This window comes from Coturnix japonica, unplaced genomic scaffold (assembly GCF_054131305.1).
Source record: "Coturnix japonica strain WE unplaced genomic scaffold, WE-NBRP24 Scf041, whole genome shotgun sequence".
Taxonomy (NCBI): domain Eukaryota; kingdom Metazoa; phylum Chordata; class Aves; order Galliformes; family Phasianidae; genus Coturnix; species Coturnix japonica.
In genome coordinates this window covers 1,803,697-1,816,956 of record NW_028188944.1, presented here as the reverse complement: position 1 = coordinate 1,816,956, position 13,260 = coordinate 1,803,697, and the positions used below count along the sequence as shown (strand labels likewise).

Below are 13,260 nucleotides of genomic sequence, written 5' to 3'. Positions count from 1 at the left end.
ATATCAGATCTTTGGGGCAGGAGCAGTTGTGGGGATGATGTGTGTCAGATCTACGGAACAGGTGCTGCTGTGGGTTTATGTGGGTCAGATCTATAGGGAAGGAGCTGCTGTGGAGCTGATGTTGGTCAGATCTGTGGGACAGGAGCTGCTGTGTGGCTCATGTGGTTGAGATCTATGGGGCAGGAGCTGCTGTGGGGTAGATGTGGGTCAGATCTATGGGACTGGAGCTGCTGTGGGTCTGATGGGGGCTAGATCTATGGGGCAGGAGCTGCTGTGGGGGTGATGTGTGTCAGATCTATAGGGCAGGAGATGCTATGGCGCTGATGTTGGTAAGATATATGGGGCAGGAGCTACTGTGGGGTAGATGTGGGTCTGATCTATGGGGCAGGAGCTGTTGTGGGTCCGATGTGGGTCAGATCTATGGGGCGGGAGCTGTTCTGGGGCAGATGTGGGTCAGATCTATGTGGCAGGAGCAGCTGTCGGTCAGATCTATGGGGTTGGAGCTCCTAAGGGGCAGATGTGGGTCGGATCTATGGGGCAGGAGATGCTGTGGGGCTGATGTGGGTCAGATCTATGGGGCAGGAGCTGTTGTGTGGCTGATGAGGGTCAGATCTATTGGGCAGGAGCTGCTGTGGTGCTGATGTGAGTAAGATCTATGAGACAGGAGCTGCTGTGGGGCAGATGTGGGTCAGATCTATGGGGCAGTTGCTGCTGTGGGGCAGTCGTTGGTCAGATCTATGGGAGAGGTGCTGCTGTCGTGCTGATGTGGGTCAGATCAATTTGGCAGGAGCTGCTGTGTGTCAGATGTGGGTCAGATCTATGGGGCAGGAGCTGCTGTGGGGCTGGTGTGGGTCAGATCTATGGGGCAGGAGCTGCTGTGTGTCAGATGTGGGTCGGATCTATGGGGCTGGATCTGCTGTGGTGCTGATATGGGTCAGATCTATGGGGTTGGAGCTGCTGTGTGGCTGATGGGGATTAGATCAGAGAATCACAGAATCGCAGAATCACAGAATGACCCAGGTTGGAAGGGACCTCATGGATCATGAAGAACAAACCCCCCTGCCTGGCAGGGCCACCAAACATACACCTTTACTAGATCAGGTTGCCCAGGGCCCTGTCCAACCTGGCCCTGAACACCTCCAAGGACGGGGCATCCACAACCTCCCTGGGATGCCTGTTCCAAGGCCTAACCACTCTCCTAGTAAACAACTTTCCCCCTAACGTCCAAACTAAATCTTCCCTCTTTCAACTTAAATCAGTTTCCCCTAGTCCTGCTATTATCAGCCCTTTCCAAGAGTTTACTCCCCTCCTGGCAGTAAGTTCCCTTCAGGTACTGAAAGGCTGCAATGAGGTCACCCCGCAACCTTCTCTTCTCCAGGGTGAACAAACCCAACTCCCTCAGCCTGTCCTCATAGGGGAGGTGCTCCAGCCCCCTGATCATCTTCGTGACCCTCCTCTGGGCCCCTTCCAACAGCTCCATGTCTTTTTTGTACTGAGGGCTCCACACCTGGACACGGTACAACAGATGGGGCCTCACAAGAGCAGAGTAGAGAGGGACGATCACCTCCCTATCCCTGCTGACCACCCCTCTCCTGATGGAGCCCAGGATCCCATTTGCTTTCCGGGCTGCCAGAGCGCACTGCTGGCTCATGTTAAGTTTCTCATCCATCAGGACCCCCAGGTCCTTCTCTGCCGAGCTGCTCTCAAGGACAACTCCTCCCAGCCTGTACAGGTGCCTGGGGTTCTTCCAACCTAAGTGCAAAACCTTGCACTTTGCTGTGTTGAACCTCATTAGGTTCACTCAGGCCCACCTTTCAAGCCTGTCAAGGTCCCTCTGAATGGCATTCCTTCAACTGCACCACTCAGCTTAGTGTCATCATGCACACACACCCATGTGGACAAATTCTGTATAATCATCTCCTCACTCTGGTGATAAAATCTCCCCGAAGAAGGATCCTGCAGCTCCACCATGGCACCTTCTAACTGAGGAAGAGGACCTTTGGTGAAGAAAAGAGCACTTGGGCAGTATGAGTCTCCAAGCACATGTGCTTCGTGTCTCCAGGCTGCTGCTGAGACCCAAAGGTGCTGTAAATCCATATAACTACCTTCACTTTTGCAGTATGACTGAATTAGGCACAGAAATATGGATAAAAGAGGCATTAAAATCAGAGCAGTTGGCCTTCAAGGCACACAGCTTTCAAAATGGCTTGGAGAGCAGAGCAAACTCTTTGCAAGTAACTATTACCACACAGTTCCATTTGGCTAAGTCAAAACATGTGCATTCTATTCGAGTATGATGATCTTTACATGCAGTTTATAACTGTAAAAAGGTATGTTTCAACTTGGGGAGAGGGGAGCTGTGGTGAGAGCCATGGTTTGGAATCCTTCAGGGCGAGCATGCTTATCTGTGAGTCTGAGGGAGACGCCTCCAGGCCAAAGCAGGTGCTACAGAGAGAAAGGTTTGACACAAATGGTTTTATTTGACTGCTAGAGACAAATGAGTAGGAAGAAGCTATGATTTCTTTGCTGACTGCTGGTAAATCAGAACTGCAGACTGTAGGAGAGCTTAAAGGAGCAGTAGTAGGAGTGTGAATGAATGCTCTCTGTTCTGCACTAGGATGGATGTGTGACCAGCATGACATACCAATCTTCCACTCCCAAATCATGCTTTCCTGGAGGGCCTTCAAAACACTCTCACTGAGCCAAAAAAGACACTTTCTGGGCAGGGAAGGTCCCCAGAATGCCCATAGCCCCACCTGAGCACCTGACACTGGCACTCTGTGCCTGCCTCACTGAGCCTCTTTGTATTTTCACCTCTGCCCAGCATCATGTAGAAGGGCTGCCAAGGGCTGTGTGCCTGCGTGCTCCCCTTGTGACAGCATTGTGTTGTAGGTGCCAACAAAGGGAAAGCACGGACAGTGCAAAGTAGCTGATAATTGCATTAAATGGGACTGTTTTGGCAGCACTTTGATTGTGTGCTGAACATACTTACACGGATCTTCATTAATTTAGGGGCTGAAGAGAGGCTGCAGCTCATTGCACAACATTCAGAGGTTCCCTCCCACATGCAAACGCATCTTTTGAAAAGCCAAGCCTTGATCTCGTTTGAGGTACCTTAGAAAATGTAACTGCAGTGGATCTGCTGAAGCTGAATTACTTGTGGAGAGAACATATTACATGTCTTCCCTTAGATCTAGTCACTAGTTATCTCACATGTGCTGTTGTATTAGACAGAAAAAGCACAAAATGGTGTACTTCCTCTTGTTCCAAAGGAAGTGACAGTCGTTATTCTTTCCAGCAAATGTAATTGCATCAATTGTTTCTCACACAATACTCACAATTAAGGTTTCCAAAAGAACAGCTAAACTATAAAGCAGAGGGGAGCTGTTATTCACAGGTGTTGGATTAGATCTAATTTATGAGTGTAGCAGAAGCTACTTAGATGCGGGTGCTTAAAGCACATTCCTTCCCCCTATATTCTGAAAGAATACTTAGACCACTCAAGGATATTTCAATACCCTGAGCTTTTCCTGGAAATGCTTGAATATGGCGTAGGCAAACGAGAGATAAAGGAGAATCTTATAGCACAGGCAGATGACTAATGATGGTGCAAGCCATAAAAAAACACAGGACTGCTAACAAGGGAATGGAGATCAGCTGAGTAACCAAAAGAACAGGGTTTCAAATATTCATTTTTACACAAATGCAATTGTGATAGAGTAGGTGCATTATTCCGAGGGAAGGCAGAAAGTGAGATAGAGTAAAAGCTCTGCACTGTGCTGGTCACAGCACATTCAGCATTTTGCAAGCAGCTCCCAGCTGCATAGAATTGAGCAACACACCCATGAGCAGCCCACAGCACTGGAGGTGCTGCTGCCCTGCTGTCACCTACAGGTTGTGCTTAACAGTACTACTATATGTGAATACTTATGCTGCAGCTCTCTCCAGCTCCTCCAGATCTGAGCAAGACTGGATCAAAGAAGGGTAAGGTGCCCTGTTTTTTGAGGCAGCAAGGTTTTTTATTCATAGGGGAAAAGAGGTGTAGTCCAACATAAACACGTGCCTCTAAAATCGTTGTCAGTCTTCAAGGGAGGGAGCTGGAATTTCATCTGATTAATTTTTCCCCACTCTCAGTTCTCAGGAGGGTCACCGGCTGAGGAACTGGCAAAACTCTTTTCCCATTTTGTTTTCAACCTTTACCTTTTGTCAGCTCACTCTGCATCTTCTAGATCCCAGCCACCCCCAGTTTCCAAACACACCACCTTCTCACCCATCCTCTGCTCATACACGAGGTACCGCCAGCTGATGTTTATTCAGCTCAGAGAACAGCAGCGTATCTAACGGTCTTTAGTTATTAACACAAAAATCTTACCATGTGCTCACACCAAGACAATCTGGTACCATCACCCTTTCAGGTCATGCAGCAAAGCACTTGTTTGACTACTTTTGAAAGATTCTTTTTCTTGCACTATCCCCTCAATACTCTTCATGTTATCTAGATGAGAACAAGCCACATCTGCTTACATCTCCTTCCAGATGTAACAGCCCTGGCAATCCTAAGGCATACTTCCTGATTGCACTGCTGCAACCAGCATTACACATACAGTATTGCATAATGTAGCCAAGTGTGGGAACAACCACACAGCCACAGGCAAGCTGTCACCTCAAAAGGAAAGTTCCTTCATGTTTTTCATGGCGCTGGGACTGCATAGTGCATAAGTGAATTCAACATTCTCTGTATTATTACCAGAATTCAACAGGGATGGAACCTTTACAGCACAAATAATTTTGTTTGAGCACAGGCTTTGAAGACTATAAACTATTTGACCATTGCACGAGTTAGAAAATAAATTCTAAGTCTTGAAATATTCTCTACATACTTAGGAGTAAAATGCCCTACATTTTGAGCAGTTCTGTTGGCAACACTGTGAGGTTGCTACCTCTGGCTTTGCACGTGCTCTTGAACCAGGAGGAGGATCTGTGCTCTTGTCCCCTTAGAGAGCATTTGTGCTTTTTCTCATGAGTTTCCATTCTTTCCATGCTAAAGAGGGAAGGTGATGTGCCTGTAAACATGTTGTAGTTTAAACCTTCTGGTGCTGCACGCAGGTGCTGTGGGAGGGATTACCTTGTTTGTGGCAGTCTGGGCTGGGGGTGTGTTTGTGTGAAGATCTGCAAGGTGATATTTGCTCCTCCCAGACTTCTTATGGGACATGCACGCATGCAAGCAAATATGTAAAAGAAAACCCACTTCAGGTGTGTTGCATTGCTCCAAAGGAGTGTAAGAAAGGAAAACACCAGTTACATAATAGAAGTATTCTCAAGAAGGAATTGTTTAATCACAAACACCTTTCAGTCTTAATAAAACTAAATTAGATCTTCTCTAACAGATCAGCATTTTATCCACAGTTGTTATACACACAAAAAAAGAGAAAAAAGTAGATTATCGTTTTAAAATGTAGCATTGCTATTATAAAAGAAAGGCTGGATGTTCTGCTGGTACAGCTTCTCCCTCACAGTTTAGCATTAAACTGTGTCAGCATCTTCTCTAGCTTCAATGCTAGTGCCATGTTACCTTTAATCCTTAATTTTCCTGACATGAAGGCCATGGTTGGCTTTAGTTTACCTAAAAAGAAGACACAGAATCATCAGGAAAAGGAAAGGAACTGGAGATTGCGATATCATATAGTAGTTACTTTGCTACCAAGTTCTACTGTAAAAGCATCAGAAAAGAGGTTCAACAGATTGACTGGATGCTTTCTGAAGCTACGCTCTGAAAAGTTCAATAGCTACTGAACAAAGCAGTAGATATTTTTATTATAAAATCATGGACTCACAGAGTGACTTACGTTGGAAGGGAATTTAAAGGCCATGCACTTCCAGCTACAGCTCATCCAATTCCAAGACCACAAAGAGAGGTGAGCCTGTCAGCTCATCCATCAGCAAGATGTTTCCTGCCACCAGTAGCTGCCTCAGTTCTGCCAAACCCGTTTGTTACTCACCAGTGAACATCTTCACAAAGTCGCCACTCGACATGCTCATCACAACATCAGCTGCTGCAGGAGGCTTCCCAAACCCAGCACTCCCACTGCTGGTTTTCAGGTCAAGGTACCAAGTGCCTCCTTCATTACCTGAGTGGAACAGGGAGAACCTGTGGCAGCACCACAAGGACTGATGTGCCCTGCCCTTTGCTACCCCCGCCTGCTTTTCTCTCCCATCTTCGTGCTAGACGTGCTGGAGGTGCTGTGCCAGAAGCTGCCCCGCGCTCTCTGTGCAGACAAGGTCAGCCCCAGCAGATGCCCCACAGTGCCACAGTGTCAGGGGACAAGGCAGTGGCTGCTGGTGGAGCTGGAGGCAGCAGGGGTTTGGAACAGAACTACCATGCTGACCCTGTGCAGCACGGCCAGCAGGGTGACACAGCAGAAATGAAACACCAGGAAAACACACCACAGTCCCCAAAAGAGCAGCACATGCTGCTGATGCAGAAAGCATCTCCCTGTGACAACAGCAGCAGGGTAAATCCCACATGTGCTGAAGTTGGCTCTGAAAGGCAGCATCTTATAGAGCACACCCAAAGATGTCCCTGTTCCTAGACCAGTTATAAAAGACAAGTATTTACATGTGAAAATACAGACTGACTCTTGCTAGAAAAGTGAGCATTTGAGAATTTTACAAGTGATGGTCTTACCTGACAATTCAAACTGAAAGACGCCCTGCGTGGATTTCACTATTTCTTTATTGAGTTCTCCCTGAATAATTCTGAATGTTTCTGCAACAGGCCCCGCTGAAGCTGATTCTTTATTAAGCTTGGCTCCACCTGATGCCTGTGAAGCACCTAAAAGAAACAGATGGATTCTCTGTAAAATGCTGGAACGCTCTATCTCACTTATCTTTCTAAGAATATATATGTTTTCAGCAGTTCTTCTGCAAAAGCTTCTAAGGTGTGAATCAATTCACTACTTTAATCAGCAACTTTCTACACTGCAGTGAATGTGCTCATTTAACATTAAGAAAGAGCATTAGCAGTTTATAAGGCATGTAATGCTTAGCAGCCCCTAAAAGCCATGCAGAAGGTCAGTGTATCAGGAAATAATTATTCTACTCAGTGAATTGCTACTGTGTTGGAGATCTGGGCAGTTGGCAGTATCAGTTCCTGGCAGAAAAGTCTAAGTGCGCACTCACAAATAGTATTTTCAAGGGAACTGGGCTCTTTTCAAACTTAGCCTCTTTCTTTCCTATATTTGTTTTGGCACTCCTATAAAACATATTCAGTATTCCTATTTGCCCTCCAATAGAAACATCACTATTCTGAAAAAGTGAACCTGATGCTTTTGTAAAAAAACAACTTCTCTATTTCATCTTGTAGACATTCACATCATGTACGACTGTGAGAACTTCATGTAGGAATAGAAGCTTCTCAAGTTCTCACACTGCAAGAAAGATGTAACACTCCTGCAAAATATGCTGATTGCTTGTGATTTTTTTACAGCAATATTTACTCATAATCTTCATACCACTTAAATCTGGTGCTAAAAAGCAAAAAGGTTGTTCAAAACAAGGTGCTGATTATGAACTGTGAAAGTTGCAGACACTAAAGTCACTTCCATAAATCAAACAGCCCAAATACAAGAGATTTTGCCACATAGCTTGAATGTAGTCCAAAAGTAACTTGAAATAGAGGAGGCATTCATTATCATCACAAATAATCGACATGTACATGCAGAGGTTGCCCTTCCACGGCCTTCTGATTATGTGGCTGTCATGTCAGTTTCAGCATCCAAGAAGAAGTCAGGCATCAGGGGGTGACCTAAAGGGGAGTTGAACAATAACAGTAAGCCCAAGTAAGGGTGAACAGCACAAACAGGAATCCATTCTGAAGGCAACAGCACCTCAATTTACCAGTAAATGAATTACAGGTTGAAAGAAGACGAGGTGACATGTTTAGGTTCTGGTACATTTAAAATCAGACCCAGAAGCCTCGTACAAATTCAGTCAGAAACATCTGAAGATGAAGAAACACTATCTCACTATTTGGTAAATAGTAATACATGCGCTTGTGGTGCAGGTCTATTTTCTTTTTGCTAATGCGTTTAAAATATATATATATATATATATTTATATAGGCATTGATTATTAGAGCCTCAGTGGACTATTATGTGCTTTCCCAGAATCCACATTCTCAAACGTGAGGCAAAGCATCTTTTGACTGAGTCAAAGGAATATATCCATATTCCCCATATGGCCTTCCTTCCTTCGCAAACTTCTCATTTTAAAGATCTCTTTTACCTGGTGCAATTGCATAGACATCAAAATCCTTAACGCCTTCTTCTCTCAGTAGAACTTCATCAATAATGAAGTTTCCAGTGAAAGTTTTCGGCTTTGTTAAAATGCAATATGCAGCATCTGCAATTATGTCAGTTTTTCTGCACTGCTTCTCTATTCCGGATCCTCCCAGCATATCCATAGCAGCTGTATGTATGGCTGGAAAATTCAGAGGACAGGAAATTACAAGTTTAACACTAATGACATCACATACTCATCTCTTTGGCAAATGCATAAACTTTATTCTCCTCTCACATGAAAGTAAATCATGAGAAGACTAAACTGTGAAATACCATCAACCAGCGAAGAATGGTCAACTAGCAAACAATCCTCAAAGTGTAAAGATTCCCTTACTTGAAACGTATTAAAGGAACCAAAAGAGGAATAAAGGGAAGAACTCCTTGTAATATTCATATTATTCAATGCTTCTATCAATACTTTCCACACAAAGACTTCCTCTGGCTTTATTCAGGACATGAAAAACTAACAGGACAACTATCTTTCTCAAAGTGAATGTGCATCAGCAATTAACATTTTCTGCAGCCATTACCATACTGAAAATCTCAATTTTAGCCCCACAATAACTTGTGAGATAACAAAGTGACTCTAAGTTAAAGATGAGAAACCCAATAGCACAAACTCAAACTTTTCCTGGCTTATGCTCCTCTACTTTCACATTACAGCCAATATTATTGTTCTAAATATAGCAAAACTATGGGCAAAGACTGATATGAAAAACCATCTACTGTCCTGCAATCTGCACATCCTTCCATCTATTTCATACAAAGTGCTGCTGGTTTTCCATTAATTCATACATACAGCATCTTCCACTTTGACCCTGCAGTACCTCTACTACTCATTCACACTCTTACATCCTTTTGGCAGGCTACCTCTTTCACTTTTAGTTAAATCGAGAGCTCATAACATCTCACTATCAGCATATTTTCTTGTTTCAAGGAGCTGGATGAACCAATAGAACCATACTAGCACAGTGTCAATCTCCAGCATTGAAGCTGATCACATATATATGATGTTCTTTAAATTAAAAACTTTGTAATTGTAATGTAGATTCTACAGAAGTCACCTCTCTCACTCTCTAAAGTAGTTAACTTTTGTTTTGGCAGATAAACCTTTCAAAACAACATTTTTCTTCCTAGACTGAACATTACAAACTTTTATACTTCAGAACATGAACAGTTTTCATCAAGGAAACACTGATACATACAAATTTTGAAAGCTCACTTGCTGCTTCTAATGCTTTCAAGACACTGGTCTCTTTGTTCAGCAGCTACCAAACCTTCAACAGCAGCCCTGGTCCTCACTGACCCATGGACAATAAACTGGAGCTAGTATAAGATGGGCACACCAAGTTATTTTTCTGCTATGCGGCCCTTCAGTGTGCTGTGACTTGCAAGAAGTGTTGGATGGTTGTGTGAAAAAGCAATTGATTTCCCACTCAGCCAAAACTTTTTTTTTTTTACATCTACAGAGGTACATATCTTGTCAGCTTCATCTATTTCCTGGCAATCTAACTAGCTGGGGATTCTAAATATTGACATAAATGTCCAATACTACTCAGGGATGGTGTGCAAACCAAAGTTTGAGACATGTTGAAAGGAGCAGTGACAAGACAGGAGAAAAAGCAGAATGTGCTCAGGCTGAAGGCAAGTTTAAGTGAAAACAGGAAGGCAACAGTGAGAACTAGGAAAGAAAGCCAATACCCACACAACATCTTTGATCACAAAAAAATACACAGAAGTGCTCGGTGTTCTGAATCAGTCCTAAATAAGACCACCTGTATAGGACAAAACACAACAATTCAAAATAATCACCTGTTTTAGGCCATAAAGCATTGACAGCAACTTCTCCTTTAAATTCTTCTGCCATTCCCAAGACACACATGGACATGCCATATTTACAAATTGTGTAGGCTACAAAAAGCACACAAAAATCCCATATTTAGTAGGATACATATTTAGTCTACACATAGAATTTTACTTTTGAAGGATGTAAGTCACGGAAAAATCAACTTTCTGGGGTCAAAGCATCATCTTCCTAGAGTACAGAAACTCTCCCAGCTCCTACCACCCCCTTCAGATACAAACTGACCCTTTTACATGAGTATTGAATTGGGGAGGGAAAAAAAAAGGAAAAAAGCACGTTGTAAATCCTTTTTGTATACTCTGAGAAGGGGATGTTGCAGAGAAGGAACATGGACCTGCAAGAGGAGTTTAACCATGTTCCAAGTGTTGAAGTTTAAAAGATAATCCACAGGTTTAAGATGAGCAACATATGTTCTAGCCCAAAGACGCAATTGGGGCCTCCTTCACTCCTCAAAGATAATTTCTATTTAAAAAGACAGCAATGAGCTTTATCGCTATCAAATCAAATGTGGAAGCATAGAGAAAAAAAGATTTTGCCTTCCTATCTCTATTGGGAATAGAAAACATGGTGTAGTATTAAGAAATCCTATGAAAAACTCTTAACTCTTACCTGCAGAACCTTCTTGGAAATATAAGCCTTTCACCACCACTGAAGATTTTTGTACAATAATCCAAGGCTGCCCACAACAGAACTGCTGCATTCTCCAAAAGCAGAAAAGGAGTGACTTCTAAAAACAACAAAACCAACCAATTCTAACGTTTTGATACTCAGTGCAGCTCTCTGTAATTTAATTCTTTTGGCCCTCTGAACACAGAGGACCAGTAGCTCAACACGCTGTAAAGGCAAAGTCCAGGATCACAATCCCAATGCAGGGTGCCAAAGACAAGAGCCAAAAATCAGATTTTCAAAAATGACCATGATTTTCCTTAAGGCTTTCACAGTAAAACTCAGTTTGCAAGTAACTGCATTTAACCCAATAAATCCCCACAAGTCTGTCCAACCAACCAGCAGGCTGACACAGCTGTGCAAACGACTTGTGACTGAGCCCCTGTGTACAAAGGTGTCACACAGAGTGGAAGCACCAGTGAGATAAAAAGGAACTGGGAATATTGCATGAGCATATCAGCACAGTGTGAGGAGAACCAAAGTTCACCTGCAGCTGAGACTTGCAAGGGAAGCCAGTGGCAACTTGTTTATCTGCTATAATGTGGGTAGGAAGAGCATGAACAAGGGAAAGGCGTTGCTGAGTGGCATGGGTGATTCAGTGAGAGCAGACACTGGTAGTGCCTTGCTTAGGAACATGGTTTACCAGGACATGAGAAACTAGCCATAGATGAGAGGTAATCTTAGATCTTGGAAGGTTGGAAAAGACAATATAGTCCAACCTTCAACCCATCCCCACTATGGCCACTAAACCATGTCCTTCAGTGCCACATCTAAACCCTTCCTGAACATCACCAGGGATGGTGAGTTCACCACTTCCCTGGGCAGCATGTTCCAATGCATCATCAATCTCAGTAGGTAAAATCAAGCCTGGTGAACCTGATTGACTTCTGTGATAGAATGAAAGGATTTGAGGCCAAAGTGATAACAGCTGACACCATTCACATTAGCAAGGCTTTCATTACCATCTCTCAAAATACTTTTGTATCCAAGTAAATACATAATAGTCTGGATGGTTGAACAGCCTAAGAGGTAAGAGAAATGTTAACTGGACAGGTTCAGGGAGTTAGAATCATGCAGGTGGGCTCCTTTTGCAGCAGGCACGGCCGCAACCAGGGCAGCCCACAGGCTGCACCGTGGGCGCTTTCTGCACTCGTACAGGATCTCATGACTACTGCTTGCAACACACGGGAACGAATAAGGTCAACGTATGTCCCCGTTCATTAGCAGCGCAGAAATAACGCCGCAGCAGTCACTCAATTCAGATTCCACAGCACACCCACAGCCGCACTTTGCCCTCCGGACGTGCACACAGCTCGGCCCGTGAGCAAACAGCACCGAGCGGGACTCCGGGTCCGACCCAGCCGCTCCGGGGCCACCGTGCCCGGCCGTGGCCTCCACCCCGCGTCCCATCGCCCTCAAGGGGATGTGGAGCACGCGTCTGTCCCTCCGCCCGGCACCGGCCCCGGCCCCGGCCCCGGCCCCGGCCCCAGCTCTGCCCTGGCAGCTCCTGTGGCTCGGAGCTCGCGGCCCCGCCGAAGGAAGGAGGAAAGCCCAGGTCGCCTTACCCAGTGTTGGGCAGCATGGCGGCACGGCCATGGGGCGGCTGTCGGCTCGGCACGGGACGCGCTCCCCGCTCACACCGCCCTCCGCGCAGCCGCGGCCCGGGGAGCCGGGCGGAGCCAGGGCCGAGCGGGGCGGGATGAGGGGCGGGTGATGGAAGTATCGGGATGAGTTCCCTGCGGGAGTACACCTCGTTCAACCAAGCCAAAGCCTTGCACGTTTTCACTGACAAAATTAAAATCGCATCTGAGATCTCGCCCTCAAGGAAAGGACTGAATGACCAAACTGAAGTGACAACTGAAACGATTTATTATTGAAACAACCTGTCCTTATAACTATCGGTCTATCCACTACCACCTCGGGCCACTATGCGGGTGCTGACATGACCCCACTGCAGGGCGCTCACTCGTCATCTTCATCACTGTCATCTTCATCGGTGCGCAGCCAGCAGCCTTCCTCTACCCAGACAGAGCTGGTGAAAGGTGGGCACTGCGGGTCCTCCCAAGGCTCCCACTCCTCTGGCATCACCGTGACTTCATGCTGTATGTTCACCGTGAGCGATAAGGAGTGGAAAAGCAGGCCGGCCTCAGGAGCACGCTGCTCTTGCTCTCTTGGGCGCCAGGGAAGTTCCTGCAGTGCTGGGTTGCGTGGCAAGCTGTCTCCCATGTAAGATGAAGCGGTGAACGACAAGGAAGTAGAAATGTCTCCAGGGCTCCAGCCGCTGTTTGGTGGCAGCAGGGATGGGTCCAGAGGCTGGTTCATTCCCCAAGCTGCTGCAGCACGCATTGGCCGGCTGTGAGAGGCTCGAGCTCGGCGTCGGCTGCGGTTTCT

The 13,260-nt window shown here is 45.5% G+C and overlaps 1 long non-coding RNA gene across 1 annotated transcript; it reads right to left on the bottom strand.

The window, feature by feature from the left end:
* Positions 1-10,858: 10,858 nt before the first annotated feature.
* On the bottom strand, positions 10,859-12,911 carry LOC146752764 (uncharacterized). Its single transcript, XR_014940398.1, has 2 exons — positions 12,435-12,911; positions 10,859-10,930 (listed from the first exon to the last, which is right to left on the bottom strand). It is a non-coding gene; the product is annotated as an uncharacterized LOC146752764 (long non-coding RNA).
* Positions 12,912-13,260: the final 349 nt, after the last annotated feature.